Source organism: Cynocephalus volans, chromosome 1, assembly GCF_027409185.1.
Source record: "Cynocephalus volans isolate mCynVol1 chromosome 1, mCynVol1.pri, whole genome shotgun sequence".
NCBI classification, from domain to species: domain Eukaryota; kingdom Metazoa; phylum Chordata; class Mammalia; order Dermoptera; family Cynocephalidae; genus Cynocephalus; species Cynocephalus volans.
In genome coordinates, this window is record NC_084460.1 from 3594228 (window position 1) to 3609392 (window position 15165).

At 52.8% G+C, this 15165-nt stretch overlaps 1 protein-coding gene across 2 annotated transcripts in view; it reads right to left on the minus strand.

The window, feature by feature from the left end:
* Positions 1-15165, minus strand: part of TSPAN9 (tetraspanin 9) — a 183782-nt gene that overhangs the window by 46433 nt on the left and 122184 nt on the right. The gene's annotated exons all lie outside the window — the stretch shown is intronic.

A 15165-nucleotide genomic window follows, 5' to 3' on the forward strand; every position in this document is an offset into this window, starting at 1 on the left:
TAAAACTACCATTTGTTCCAGAGAGATCAATCAGGTTTTCAATTCCAGCCCACTCAGGAGGGCAAGCTAAGCTCAGAAAAGGAACAGCAGGCCAAGCTCCTGAGCTCCTCCCGTGGGAGCCTGCCTCGGGGGGCAACGGAGTGTCCTTGGTGAGGGAAGAGGAAAGGGATTGGACAAAGACACATCTGAGGTCTGTCCCAGCCAGAGGGACCCTCTGTTCTGAGGCCAGCAGGTAACTGGTACAAGGAGAAGGGCTGGGGAATGCAGGCACCAGAGCCTTCTCTCCCCTCATGGCTTTGCAGAGTACTGTGTAGGTCACATTTCACCTAAATGGGCACCAGCCTGTCTGTCTTTGATCATAAGCCACCAGGAAGCCAGGAAGTCAGGAAGCAGGGCCCAGGACCATCTGTGTCGGTGGTTTCCTACTAGAGCAGCCAATATAGGAAACTTTAAAAATGTGATGAAGGGCAACGTTGATCAGGACAATACAATGAGCCCGTGGCCCAAATTCAAGATGAGCCCTCTCTTTTGACATATCTCCTGCCTCGGCCCATTCTCTCTCCTGGCTACATTCTAGCCATGCTTCAGCTACAGTCCACCTACTCCAGGAAGCTCTCCCTGATGAGCCATCCACAGCAACGGTCCTGCCCGCAATTCCTCACGCTGCACTGCTCCCTGCCTTAGCTGCTGTTCCCTCATCACTTCACATGTGTGCCCCTGTCTGTCTGACAGCCAGTGTTCCCTAAGGGACAGGCCGTACCGTATGACATTTCTCCAATGTTCCCTACAGTACAAGGAATCCAGAGAGTGCCCAATGGTGACTTCCATGAGGAGATCTGAGCCTGCAGAGCTCTTCACAAACTTGCAGAATGAGCTGTGTCCCTGTGCATCATTACCTGCCCTCCCCCTCCAGCTGGGCAGGAGAAGAGTCATCAACCTGCTGCCAAAAATGCACCAAGGCCTGGACTTGCATGTGTTTCCCCTACAGAGGCTGGGGAGCACAGAACCAAGCTTACTAGTCTCTCCTCTACTCCCACCCTATTTTTTCTGGTTCCCAGCAAGCCATAACTAATGTCTCAGTAAATACCACAGGCTGTGTCAGATTCAGATCCTGCCAACTGCATGCCAGATGCTCTTCACGTATCATCTTATTTACTGGGGAGTAACATGGGAGTAACATGGCAGCAGTGAGGAGCACAGGCCTCAGAGGCAGACAGCTGGTGGGATGGGCTCTGCAAGCTACCAACTGTGCAGCCTGGGGCAAGTCACCTAACCTCTCTGAGCTGCAGCTGCTGCAGCTGTGAAATGGCAGTCATGCCACCCCTCTCTTGGGTTTGCTGCTGAAACAATGTTTGTAAAGTGTTTACATTGTCAGGCACTCTTAGGAAGTACTAAGTAAATGTAATTAATATTATATTATCGCACCAATCCCACGAGATAGATATCACTGTCTTCTCTATACCAGTGAGGAGAGTGAAGCAACATCAGAGACGTTAAGCAACTGGTTCAGAGTCACAGAGCTGCTGCTCAGGAGGCAGAGATAGGGATTCAAACCCAGGTCTGCTGACTTTAGGTGCACTGTTCTTCAAACAGCGCAGGCTTGCAGAGGACACTAAAGGGGCAGAGAGGGCAGCAGAGTGTGCCCTCAATCCTGGGAAAGGTGGCATCTTAAGTCACAGGGACAGAGCAGCTGTGAGACCCTGGGTCAGGTAACTCCACCCCTACCCAGGTATCCTAGTACATGAGGTGTGGCCTCAGCAAGTCTCCTTGTGACAGGACTGGCTGGTCTCCCCCAAATTAAGTGCTATTGCAAGCAGCTAGGCCGAAGCCCCCAAAAGCTAATCAGATTGGCACCTGCTCCCCCTACATAGGCAAACAGGGGCGGTGGCACTGGCTGGAGCCAGCTATCAGCCATCACACATTCTAGCTCATCAGGAAAGTAACTGCCTCAAAACTCTGGCCCCAGTACAATCCCAGCCTGTAGGGCCACGGCCTTCCCCATCTGCAAACAGCCAGTGGTCATCAGAGGGTGAGAGACAGGAGGCAGCGGCACTTTTCAAGTTAAAACCCCCTCAATGAAGAAAATCACACACGTGCACCCATCACACCCACTCTTGCCAAGCCACTGAGACACTGGTCATATTGGACATGGCCCCAAGGGAAGTAGGGATTTTCAGAAACATGGTCTCCTTTGATCTTCTTGACCACCTCAGGCAGTACGTACGTACGTTTGCCCCATTTTACAGATGAGGAAACTAAGAAGACATCAGCAATGTTCCCAATGTCACACAAATAGTAAGGAAAACGCTAGGATGCAAACCCTGTGTCTCAGGTTCCAGGGTTCTTTGCACAGCAGCATGCCGTCCGTCTGCCCTCCATTCACTCATCCCCTTGTTCCATGCGTTTCTTCACCTACACACCCACATTTTTTTCCTAAACCGCTATAGCTCATGACCCTCAGGGTTATTTATCTACTACTATCTTCTCCAGCTGCCTAAGAAAACCTGAGAGACTGCAATGATACTTTTTTCCCCGTAAAGCTGCCAGGATTCAGCCCTTCCCCAAGCTCGACCAGCAGAGCCGACACAGCAACCAGTGGCTGATCCAGGAAGGAGTCCTGAGAGCCGTTCAGGCGCATCCCTGCTTCTGCTCTGCCAGCAGACCAGGCCTCAAATATCCCTTATCTGCCTAATGCAGCTAAAATCCTTTTTTTAAAAAAAACATATCTGAGACTCCCAGAAATATACTTCTTGGAATGTTATTTTTGGAGGGGGCAGGAGGTAAGAAATGGGCCCATTAGCCAGCTCACAGGCAGGTGCATGTGGCTGGAGGTGGTCATTTAGTCAATTAACGATCGAGTGTACTGAGTACCTACTATTGTGCCCAGTGCTACCGGGGGGGGGGGGCCCACAAAAGAGTAGGAAATGTAGGCCTTGCCCTCGAGGAGCTGCTGGTCTGGTTGAGGGAAGGGGACTCACACACCTGGAAAGAGAACCATCTGCTCAGGCAGAAAGTACCGCAGTCTCAACTCCAATAACAACATTAAGGGCACCTGAGAAATTCAGAGGAAGGCAAGATGCCTTCAAGTGGGAACAAAAAGATTTCATTCAGACCATGGAATTTAAGGTAGACATCAAAAGATGGCCAGGATTTAAATCTGGAATACTACAGAAGGAAATTACCCAAACTATCTTCTCAACACCGTGGCTAATGCAAAAGCCTGCCTTGATCCCTCCTTCCCTGAACTTAGCTAAATATTTCATCTTTTTTAAAGGCACTTGGCAGAGACTCCAGGACTGGAAAGCAGAGCAGTAAATTAGATCTGTGAGAACATCTCAGCCCTAGACACATGCTCACACACAGTCCATTCATACCCACTCTGCTGTGAAGCACCACGGCTGTTCTCCATGGCCTGCTGTGGGCTCAGAGCTGGGGTGCTGGAAGGAACCCAGCTCTTGCTGCTCAGCTTTGGAATTACCTCTGCAGAGACCTGGCTGGTCCTCATGCTGGGACAGGCACACCTCTCTAGCCCACAATCTCAGAGAAAACCATACTTCAACAAGTCTGGCCAGAAGGAGGCCTCTTCTTTTGAGATCTGATGTATTCCTCAAAAGATGAAATTGTCCTTGCCCCGTGACCCAGCAATTCCACTCCTAGGCACATTCCCTAGAGAAACTCTTGCACACATGCACAGAAGAAATGCACACAGTCAGGGACGCTCAAAGCAGCTTTGCTCATGACAGCAAAAGTCTGGTGACAATGGACACATGATAAAATACTATAAAGTAGGGGAAATGAGTGAACTACCAGTACAAACATTGAATGAATGAATCTTTGACCCACGTTATATGGTAAAAAAAAATGCAAGCTACAGGAGTGACATAGCACATTACCATTTAATAAAGCTCAAAAGCAAGTCAAACTATATAGAATGTATTGCTTAGGGAAACATTAGTGACAACATTATCAAAAAAAGACAAAAGACGGATAAAAACACTGTCCAGAGAGGGGTCTCTTTTGCGAGGGGAGGACAGGGAATGGGATAGAGATGGAACATGCCTAGAAGTGATGAATTGGTGATACTCAGTCCTAGGCTGGGTGGTGGAGTCCACGGTGTTTCTTAAATCATCCCTTGTAACTTACATGTATTCTTTCATATTTGTTAAATACTACTTAATGAAAAAATTAACGTGCTTGCTAATTTATTAAATAATTCAACGTGACTGTGGAAGCTCAAGAACTCAGTGAAGACCTGCTGATGGCTACTTAAAGGGAATGAAAGGGAACGAGGCGATGGGTGAAGTTGGCGAGAAGAGACTGCCCCCAGCTCAGCCTGTGAGTCTGAGGTTTCTGGATCCCATTCCTGAGTGGCTTTCCTCACCATGCCCGTGCAAGGTGAAGGCATCTGAAAAGCATGAGAAGGAGTAGGGACATGTAGACTGCAATGTCAGGCCGGCCCGTGGCTCACTCGGTAGAGTGCGGTGCTGATAACACCAAGGCCATGGGTTCGGATCCTATATAAGGATGGTCGGTTTGCTCACTGGCTGAGTGTGGTGCTGACAACACCAAGCCAAGGGTTGAGATCCCCTTACCGGTCATCTTTTAAAAAAAAAAAAAAAAAATAGACTGTAATGTCCCCGAATAGAGTGAGCAACCTCAGGAGGCAGGGGATGCCCACCCACAGTGACCACTTAGAGAAGCTGGAGCTGGGCTCATGCGTCTGATAAAGAGCCAGGGCTGCTCTGACCACACGGATCAGATCCCACTCCAAGGACATCACCTGGGGACCTTGTTCAATAGACAGATCCCAATCCCCACTCCAGACCAGCGAACTCAATCTCTGAAGGTAGGAATTGCGCGTCAATGATTTGCAAGCTTCCCGGGTGATTCCGATGCACAGCTAGGCTCATAATCACCACATTTAATATCCTTTGAGTTTTTTCTTCGTTCAAGATCCTGTCAACCAATGGCAGGGGGCAGGGGAGGGAAAGCCGCAGCACAGGGGACATGCTTCTGGTTGTCAGTGACCCTGATGATCCCACCCAAGTGCTTCTCACTGAGTCCTCACACCTCCACCTTCCTTTTTCTTGTCTCTTGGTGGGGAAAAAAAAAAAAATTAAACCGGCTGCATATCCTCTGGTTATTGAAAGAATTTTCAAAATAAATAAATCTCATGGTAAAATGGGAAAAGACTTATAATAAAATATAGAGATCAGGAGAGAAAATATTTTGAGGGAAGACTGCACACATTTCCCAGGATTTACCATCACAGGTACAATGAACAGGCACTTGGCTGTAAGGACCCCTTGGTATGTGGAAATTCTATGCCTACTTCACTCCCATAGTTTGCTGTTCTCAGGGCCCTAAGAATCGCACCAAAAAGAAAGATCAGGGGAGCAGCTCATGACAGACAGAAATGACTTCTGGAAGAGATGTGCCAGAGGCCCTGCAGACTCCAGTCCCTTCAAGGGCACGTGTAACTGTACTGCTGCACTCAAGGTAAGCAGGGAGAGGGGAGGCGCTGCCCTGGCCCGAGACAGCCCAACTGAGAGCCAGGCGCAGGGAGCTCGCGGTACCGGAGCAGAGCGGCCAACTCTACTGGCTGGGCACACACGCAACAGCGGGTGAAAAGGCAGTGGTGGGAGGAATGTTGGAGGCCAGACGGCCCCCAAAGTGAAAGGCCCTGCCCAGAGCCAACAAGAAACCCGACCCGGGAGATCATCTAAGGCGCCGCCCGCCCACGGCCTGGAGCAAACCCCGTCCAGGCTCCCAAGCGAACATCTGCTGCCCTGGCACAGGGGCTGGCCAACTACACGTGAAGTTCCACCCCCTGCCCTTCCCGGCTCCAGACTCTGCCCCCTGAGGTCGACCCCCTTCAGGTGGGCTGGCATAGGGCACAGGCAGGTCAGGCTGGCAGCCCTTGCCCACAGCATCTCTCCCTAGTGAAGTGGGGCTGATGCTGGAGATGACTTGGGCCAAGGCCAGAGCAGGCCCAGCCTGCAAGTGCTGTCCTCATGGATGTCCCACCTCAGAGCACGTGTGGTGTCTGCGGTGGTGGCAACAGAACCAGAACCTTCCCCTGGAGGAACCCTGAGACCCAGAGAGGGGTGGTACAAGGCACAAGGTCACAGAGCCAGGGAGCCAGGCTGCCCACTTCCCTTCAGTCCCCGCTGCCTCTCCCATTTCTGCACCTGCTGTTCTACTGCCTTCTGCAGGGATAAGAGGCTCCACAGGGTAGAGAGAGAAAGAACGCATGGCATTCTCTGGCAAGAAATTAAAATTATTTTTAAAAAGCCACAATCCTCACACACCCAGGCACACACTCTCTTGACTAAGCACTGTTCCCAATTAGAGGCATCCTTCACTTCCCAGGCAGGAGGTTTCATAGGTCATGCTGGGCCCTTTATAGCACACACCCCCTGCCCCCCAGTTCCCCAACCCTATCTCTGCACCTCTAGGCAGGGAGGTAAACATGGAGATCCTACTGGACTGGGGCCTCCAAATGGGGATCAGGGAAGCCCCGTGGAGTCCTTAAGGGGTCTCCAGGGAGACCAAGGAACAGGTGAGCCTTCCAAGAACTTGGTATGTCCTCGGGGGAAATGAGGATCAGTAGCAGCAGCTGAATATGGAAGAGAACAGGGATGTGCTGGAGATGGAAGGAGAGAGTTGGGAGCAGTGAGAGGGGCAAAGCAGCCTGGAGAAGACCCCAGCTGTGAGGCAGGGTCTCCAGGGGCTGAGAACGCACTTTCATCCTCATTCTAGAGGACCAGGTACAACGTGTTGAAGAGTACTCAGAGGCGAGTGACTAACTGCTCTCTGGGGACATTCAGTTCCAGGGTGCGAAGAGAAGGTCCCAGTGGGTGCTACTCTGCAACAGAAAAGACTGCCTGGCTGCGGGCGGGGAAAGGGAGGAAGAAAGGAAGAAAGAGACAGCGAGATGCGGACAGGGGTCAGGCTCACAGGCAGGGAAGAGCCTGGCTTTGGAACTAACCCCCAGAGAAGGCACACATCTTCATCCGCTTTCCCAGCTGAACACCAGGAAGGCCTGGAAATCAAACCTGCCTCCTGATCTTCAAAAATGTTCATCCTCTTGGACAAGCTGTGATGCCTGTGACCTGTGCCCAGCCTCCCAGGCATCTCCAGCCCAAGCCCAGGCAGGCTCTGGGGCAGGCCTGGGGAGAGACAGGCAGCAGGGATGTTTCCGTGGAGTGATGCAGAGCCCAGCCATCCCGCAGACTTTCTGCCCATGGAGAGAGGAGCAGACAGATGACGGGAGGAGAGTGAAGGACGGGTGAGTACACGGAGAGAGAGGAAACGGTCCCCACACTGCTCAGTCGGGGCCTGTCTCATGGTCAGGGACTAGGCCTCGATCTCCCCAACCACCAGGGGCAAACGCATGCAGACAGGGGAGCCAGGACAGCCTCTGCTTCCCAAAGGGTGGCAGGTCCTGAGATGTCTCTGCAGCAGAAGCCACACAGCAGCACCTGCCTGCAGAGAGCGGGCTGCGGGCAGGCCTGCAAGGCCCAGAAGGGGCTTCATCTGCATTCAGCCCAGCTGGGCCTGGCAGGAGCAAAGCACCACTGCAGGCCTGTTTATTTCCTGAGTTCAGCTAAACCCAGCAGGGAAACAGCATGCAGCCCCACCTCTGATGACACACCAGGAAGCACCCCACCCCATGGAGCCCTGGCTCCCTGGGCCCTGGCTTTCAGTTTGGCCATGGCCCTCACTGCACAGACAGGGCCTGAGAAAGCCATTTGCCCACTATCCCCAGGGAGGGACAATGCTGGAGCAGTTAGGCCAGAGGCAGAGGGAGGTGTGTGACCACCACAGAGGAAAAGCAGAGGGGAAACATGGGATCTGCTGATGGAAAGCTAACTGGGACACCAAAACAAGCAAAACAACCTGTGGATGCTTCCTCCGGTCCCCAGGTCCTGGAGTTTGTGGATGGAAGGATAGGAGGCAAAGCAGGGTCTGCATGCCTGGTGCAGGTTTAGAGTCGGAGGTATGCTCCAGGGATAAACCACAATGCCACCGGGCACAAGACTCAGCACAGGAGTTGTCTTCCTGGCTCTACTTGCCGCCCCTTAATGGAAGGGCTGGTACAGATCCCTGGCCCCCACCACCTCCTAGGTCTGCAATGGGACCAACTCCTGCCTCCTGTGCCCACAGCACTGGGGGATGCTCTGTGCAGTGGGCTGAACGGTGGCACCAATGATAACATCGCATCCTAATCCCTGGAACCTGTGAATTTCCTTATTTGGAAAAGGGACTCTGTAGATGTGATTAACTTAAGGGTTCTGAGATGAGGAGGTCATCCTGGATGACCTGGGTGGGCCCTAAATGCTTTCACGCATGTCCACGCACAAGACAGGCTGCCCGAGCTGCTCAGAGGCCAGCCTTGCCAGGAGGCTGGTGTGACTCTCCGACACCTGCCCCAGCAGCGCTAGACAGCCCAGCTGCATGACCCTGGGGGACACATTCGGCCCAGGACATGTGTATGGCAGATGACTTCTAATGCTGCTCTGGGGCTCATAGTCTCCCTGTGTTGGCTGAAATTGCTGTTGGCTCCAGCTCTTGCATTTAATTTTCCCCACTAAACAATCATTCGCATTTGCCACTGTGGTGTTTACTGCCAGCATACATAGGGCCAGATACAGTGCAGTACAGGGCTTGGAGTATGCACAGGCAGAGCCCTGAAGGACTAGGATTCAATCTCAGCCTCTGCCGCCCACACATGCCAGGTAAGTGCGTGGCTCTCCCTCTCTGTACTCAGCATTCCACTAGTCAATGGGAGGATAATCTGGCCTCTCCCTCCTGTCAAGGCTACTGTGTGGAAACCCTCTGAGCTCCTTAAGAAGGCTTCAGGTCACATATTAGGAGGGAGCCCTAAAATCCAAGCACACCTAGGAAGGCTTGGGACTGTCCACACCTGAGAAAAGAACAGTCAGCGCTCTACCCAGAGGGAGGAAAAAGGACGAGATAGTCCTTTAAGGACCCTCATGGCCAGAGGATTCAAGAACGAGCCCTCCTAAAACTGCCCAGATGTGATTCAGACCTTCCAAGAGCCAATCATTTCCTAAAAAGTATCCTCACCTATCTCTTGAACTTGTGGACAAACTGGGAACTCTCTTGCTGTCAAAGCACAAAGACCAGCAATGGCAGATAACCTTCCCTGGTCTCTAAAGGAGTTTCTCCTGCTGTGTGCACCTCCCCTTCCTGCTGCCCCTCATCCTCACATCACATTTCCTTCCCACACGCAGCCAGAGCAACCTGTCCCCCTTCTCCCAGTTTCCACTCTGCTCCAGTGTCACCATCCCCCGATGACTCTGACCCTCTCCTGCCTTGAGTCAGGCTCACAATATTGACCAGTCCTGTGTGGTGATTATGGTTTCAGAAGAAATGAAACAGTCCCCAGCAGGCTTCCAGCTTGGCCCAGCAGGTAGAATAAGCACAAAGTGAATGTCCTCTGGGTCCTCCTGGCATGGGTTTATTCTTCCAGCTGAGAAAGGACTGTCCATCCGTCCTGAAAATTCAGCCTGGTGGCCCAGGGCTCGGGACAGGCCCTAGTCTCAGATCCTCTGACAGGCACAACCTATCTGAAAAAATTCCCTTCTGCTTCCCCAGACTTAAGGCAATTACCGGGCCCCTGTCTTCCTGTTGTTGTGGAGGGGAGGGGGCTGTCTCCCCACCCCTTTCAAGCTCTGGAGCCAAATGTGAGTCAGGCAGTGTGCAGGAACATGTTGCTCATCTTCCCATGAGGATGTGACAATGGGCCAGCATCACACAGGAACCCGCCTTGGCTGGCAGCTGCCTGAAAACTGCTCCCAGACCAGCATCTGCTCAGAAGCGGCCATGCCCACCTTGAGTGTGACAGCCTTCCCTCCAGGCCTCAGGTCTCTGTAGCCTGCACCTCTAAGAAAGGTACAGAGAGTGCTACCAGAGTCTGCAGCCAGGACTGGCTTATCCTATGCGCACAGGTATGACAGCGTCTCCACTGGCCCCTCACTGCTGGGCTCCCTAGGCAGGCCTGGAGGGGGCTATGGACCCAGAGGCACCAGAACAAGCCAGGCCTGGCCTGAAATCAGTCACCTGCACTCACCTTAGATCAGAGGATAGCCAGAGTCCCCTGGCTTTAGGCTGGGTGCTCATGCAGCTTTCCATGTTTATCTCAACACAGATCTCACCGCACTACCTCATGATGATTGATTCTTGGTTTCTTTCCACTAGCACAAGAGCTATGTCCCCTCAGAGGATCCTGTGTCCCACCCAAGGTACACACCAAAGGCAGCACTCACGTTGCAGTGGCTGCATGAATAAATGAATGAATTCCGGAGCTCCAACTGCCCAGGGGGACAAGCACCACTCCCCATGACTGCCTTGCAGCCTTGACCATAGCTCTGCACCCCCCAGCAGCCCACCCGCACCCCCAGGGCGGGCTAGTCTGTCTCATGTGGACCTGCCTTCGCCAGACAGGAAGCGCGCTGCCAAAGTGAAGCTGACGGAACTGGGAAATCTGTCAGGGGCCTGCGCTGACGTCAACCAGACCTGACAGCTGTCATTCCCCAGCCCTCACGCGGCCGTCCTGGTGCAGTGCATGTGTCTGGGTGCAAGCAGACGCTCAGCGTCCTCTGCATGAACCCTGCCCCTCTGGGCACAGGCTCCCAGACTGTGCAGGGGCTGCTTTGCCCCAGCTGGGCTGCCACAGTGTGCAAAGCAGCCCTGAACAGGAGCCCAGCCTGGGTTCTAATCTTGCCTCTCCTGTGATTAGTCCCTGTCCTTCTCCAGGTCCTAGCCTCCTCATGTGTAAAAAATGAGTGCCAGACGCATTCCACTCAGAATTCTCCCCTCCAGCATTGTACGGATCTCCAAGGGCTCCAGGCCCATCACCAGCTGTGAAGGTTCCTGGTGCAGTATCTGGCAGAGCAGCACAGCTCTTGGTGAGCCTGTGCCACGTCCCAAGACAAGCCTCACGGTCCCATCTGTAGGCCAGCAAGAGTCCCAAGGGAAACCGGATGTTCCCAATAAGGACAGTACCACCTGATACCTCCCACATACAGAGATGGATGGCCACCCCCCCCAAAAAAATCTCAGCTAACAAAAGGGTGAGTAGGCCAAATTTGAAGCAGTAGGGATTCTGGCTAGATCAAAGGAGGAACTTCCTACCTATCAATTGGAAAAACAAATTTTTTTACAGAGATCTTTAACATTGCTAAGGTCCTACCTTAGCAAGCACAGATCCATGTGAAGATAGAGAATGGACTAGGGGCAGTTTTCAAGCTTGGCTGTCCATGAGAACCCCCAGGGAGCCAGGATGTCCCCCAAACCAACTGAACCAGAATTTCCGAAGATGAAACCAGCACGAGTACTTTGTTTTAAATCTGCCGTGTGACTCCAACGTGCACAGAAGATTGAGAACCATCAGCTGCCTGGCCGCCCATCAGCCCCTAGGCTAGTCATTCCCCTGACAAGACACTGCTGTTGCTTCCACCACCACCCCCGTAGAACCCATGCTCCAGCGGTAAGAACACGTGTAGTCCCATTTTCTCATTCAATACTTGGGCCCGTGCCATCAAGTAGTATTCTTCTTCCCCTTTTATAGGTGGGAAACAATGGACTGAAGACAGTAAGGCCAGGTGCAGGATGATGACTTCAGACAAACTTTTGTTACTCTAAGGCAAGAGTGACCCAGACAAACCAAACCACGGACACACACAGTCGCCTCGGTGCTGCAAGAAGGCTCTTCGGGCTGTTAGTCCAGACCCAAAGCATCACTGCAGCACAAACCACGAAGAAAACACACCACAAAAGCCAGGGGGATCTGGGCAGACCCTGAAACAAATGAGGCCCTGCCCCACCCTCCATGGGACATCAACAGGACAGTTCCCAGCTTGCTCCAGACACATCCATTGTGACCATCTCCACCCAGGGCTGGCCATGCCAGAGGAGGCCCTGGCGGCGAGCGACGTTCAAATCAGCCGGGTAAAGGGCGAGGAATTTCTCCGTAATTGGTCGTGCTTGTTCCAAGGATGACGACTACAGCGCATTTCTTATGTTAATGTCGTCCAACTACCCGTGTACTGCAATTACTCCGCATCGATTTTAAAGCCAACTTAGCACAATAGCGGCTTCTAATTTGTAAGCAAAACCACAGTGGCATAAATCAAACTGTTAGAGGCAATGCCACTGCTGCATGCTAATGGAGAGTTAATGGACAGGGGAGGGCAGCTTGGGGCTCCTGTAGGCCCATCACCCCCCACTGGGCCCTGCTCCCCTGCCCATGTTCTATCTCTCCACCCTGGCCTAACATGCACTATGTGGTGGTGGCTGCTGGGTCTGGATGGCCAGAACTGTGACTGAGGGCCCCCTCAGGCCCCCCACTGTAGGACAAAACCTGCAGTGGGCATAGAGGTTGGTCAGCCCTGCGTCCCAGCATGGGGCCCAGAGGATGATTTAAGTAGAGAGCTATAAATTGTGGGAGAACGAGAACTGGAGAGGCCAGCACAGGTGAACTTCAGTCTCTGTTCCTCACTGCCAATTAATATTTATTAAAGGCCCAGTGGAGAAAGGGCCCTGCATCAGTCATGCTCTTGGTAGGAACATGGGCCTCCAGAGCCAGGACACAAAATGAGCCATCTGTCACATGGGACTCCACACACAGTCTGCTCAGCATCACCACTGTGTGGCATCAGGCTTAGAGAACAATGATGAGGCTAGAGCCCAGACCCCTACGATTCCATCCAGATGCAGCTCCACGGGGTGCTGGGTGGCCCATTAGCCTGGCAAGGGGAAGGTCTTGGGCACGGACACTTGTGATGATAACAACCAGCAGGCACTTGCTACCCAGCCCTCTGCCCCCATCATGGCCCAAGCTGGGCAGGGTTTCCAAGCCTGCCATCTGCTGCTACTCCCAACTCTGGAAGTACAAGTCACACACTCAAGACCAACCAGGCCTCACCTGGATTGGAGCCAGGGCCCTATGTGCAGCAAGTGGGGATCTCCATCCACACGCCCCCCTCTTCCCAGGGCAGCTGTGGCCATGGTCCTCCCTTCTGCCTCCTGGCAGGACCAAGCCCAGGGCTGGGCCTTGAGCATAGTAAAAATTCAATAAAAGTTTATGCCAAGAATTTTCAGGACAAGACTGTGGGGAACCCTGCATCATTCTAAGAAAATGTGTCCATAACCGAGCACCTGAGGCACGAGCTCACTTTCTTTCCAACACACTCTTGTTTAGCGTTCCTTAACGTGTTTTATGACATCAACAAGAAAGCTTCAGTTTGGTGCTCAGATATCTTTAACACCTCCCTTTAATACAAAATCATCTGTCTTAGTGAGTCTAGGCAGGCTCAGCATGACAAGGCAAGGACTGTTTCATCCTTGTTTTCATCTTTCCCAGCATAAGTAGGCATCCGGATGGATGGAAGGATGGATGGATGGATGGATGGACAGATGGATGAGGGAAGGAACGAATAAAGGATGGGGTGTGAAACCTAGAGAGTGGTCCCAGCAGACTGTGCCAGAGGACTGTCCTAACAACTGCCTGCAATCCGGAGAGCCCTGGAAAGTCCTGGCTGTGTGCTCGTGGTGGTGAACTAGCCCCCACTTCCCTGTGGCTTCTCCCCCTCCTCCACCCACCAAGAGCCAGCAGCAGACTTGCAGAAGGTCAGCCTGATTCTGAGTCTCCAGGTCTCCACTGTCATAGAGCCATAAAAGGCAACTTGAAATATCTCTCTGCATCTTTGCAGGAAAAGAGCACTGGGTGAAGAATGGCTCCAGAGTGAAGAACCATCTCACAGCAAAAGGCCAGAGTGTTCCTCATCCAAGATGGGCAGGGCCTTGTCCTTTGAAGGGCAGAACCCAGAAATGACAGCCATTCCTGGTCCTGCCTTCCCACCCGGAGGCCCTTCTGCTGGGTGGTATAGTGTGCTCTTTCCCCACGGGGCAGGAAGCAGGTCTCATAACATACTGAGACAGCCCCCACTCAGCAGACCAGCAACATCCTACCAGGCCAGGAGAGCAAGACTAAGTCTCCAAGCTTGGATCCTTCCGTCAGTCCCAAGGAAACACATGGATACCAGGTTCTTCTGCAGATCTCCCCTATGCCTCTACCTTCCAGCAAATGGCCCCAGTTCAGCTTGACCAACAAAAGTGTCACCTCTGCCTGCTCCAAAGAAGCGCCTCGGCCAACACTTGCCGAGCTACCCTGCTGCAGACTGTGTGCCTGCTGCTAGAGAGACAGGAAATGAGCTCAGCCTCCACATCCTAGCCATGAAACTTGCAGCCCACCAGCAGGTGCCCACTGGAGGGCACTGGGATGACGCCGAGGGCCTTGCTAACCCTGAGAGTGCTGTGCTGCAAGTCAGACTCCTTGGTCTGTTGCCAGTCTGGGACAGTACAGGGCAAATGGTGGAGAGGATCATGGACGGCTCTGGAACCAGTCAGACTAAGACACACGGGTACAGCGCTTAGACCAGGGCCCAGCTCAGTGCAAGCTCACAGGAACAGTAGCTGCTGTAAGCAACTATTACTAAGGCCTCTTTCAAGAAACTTCCCAGATCCGCTCACTTTTTTTTATCATCCCTTCCACCCTCCCTCCATTTCTCCTGCTCATCTGCATTCCCAATCCCAGGGAGATGTACAAACACATCTTCATGATCTGTAAAGGGATCTCGGCTTCAGAGGGCTGACTCTGCTCCTGACACACGAGGTGCTGCCCTGTTCCCCTGTCCCATGGGAGACGCTCAGCCCAGCACTGGGCATTCGAGGTTGGCATGTCGGTCCCTCAGGAGGTGCTACCCAAGAGACAAAATAATCAGGACAACCTACAGCACAGCTATCCTTCCTTGAATGCCATGCTGAGACACTCCCGTGTACCCCACTCGACAACCCCACAAGACAGGCTATGTGGGGTACCCCACAAGACAAAGCCTTGATCTGGCCCATCACTCTCCATTTAGGGACTCCACTTCACAGCAGCAGAGACACAACAGAAAACAGACATGCAGCAAGGGCGGCCATCTGGCTGACTGAGTGGCCCTGACAGCTGAAACGTCCACCATGGCTCCCGATGCCTCCTGCCCCCTCTTTGGGGGGCTCCAGCTACGTTCTAGGGGATGCATAGCCAGGATGTGAAGGAAGAAGATAAATATCAGGGGTTTTTTTTTAATG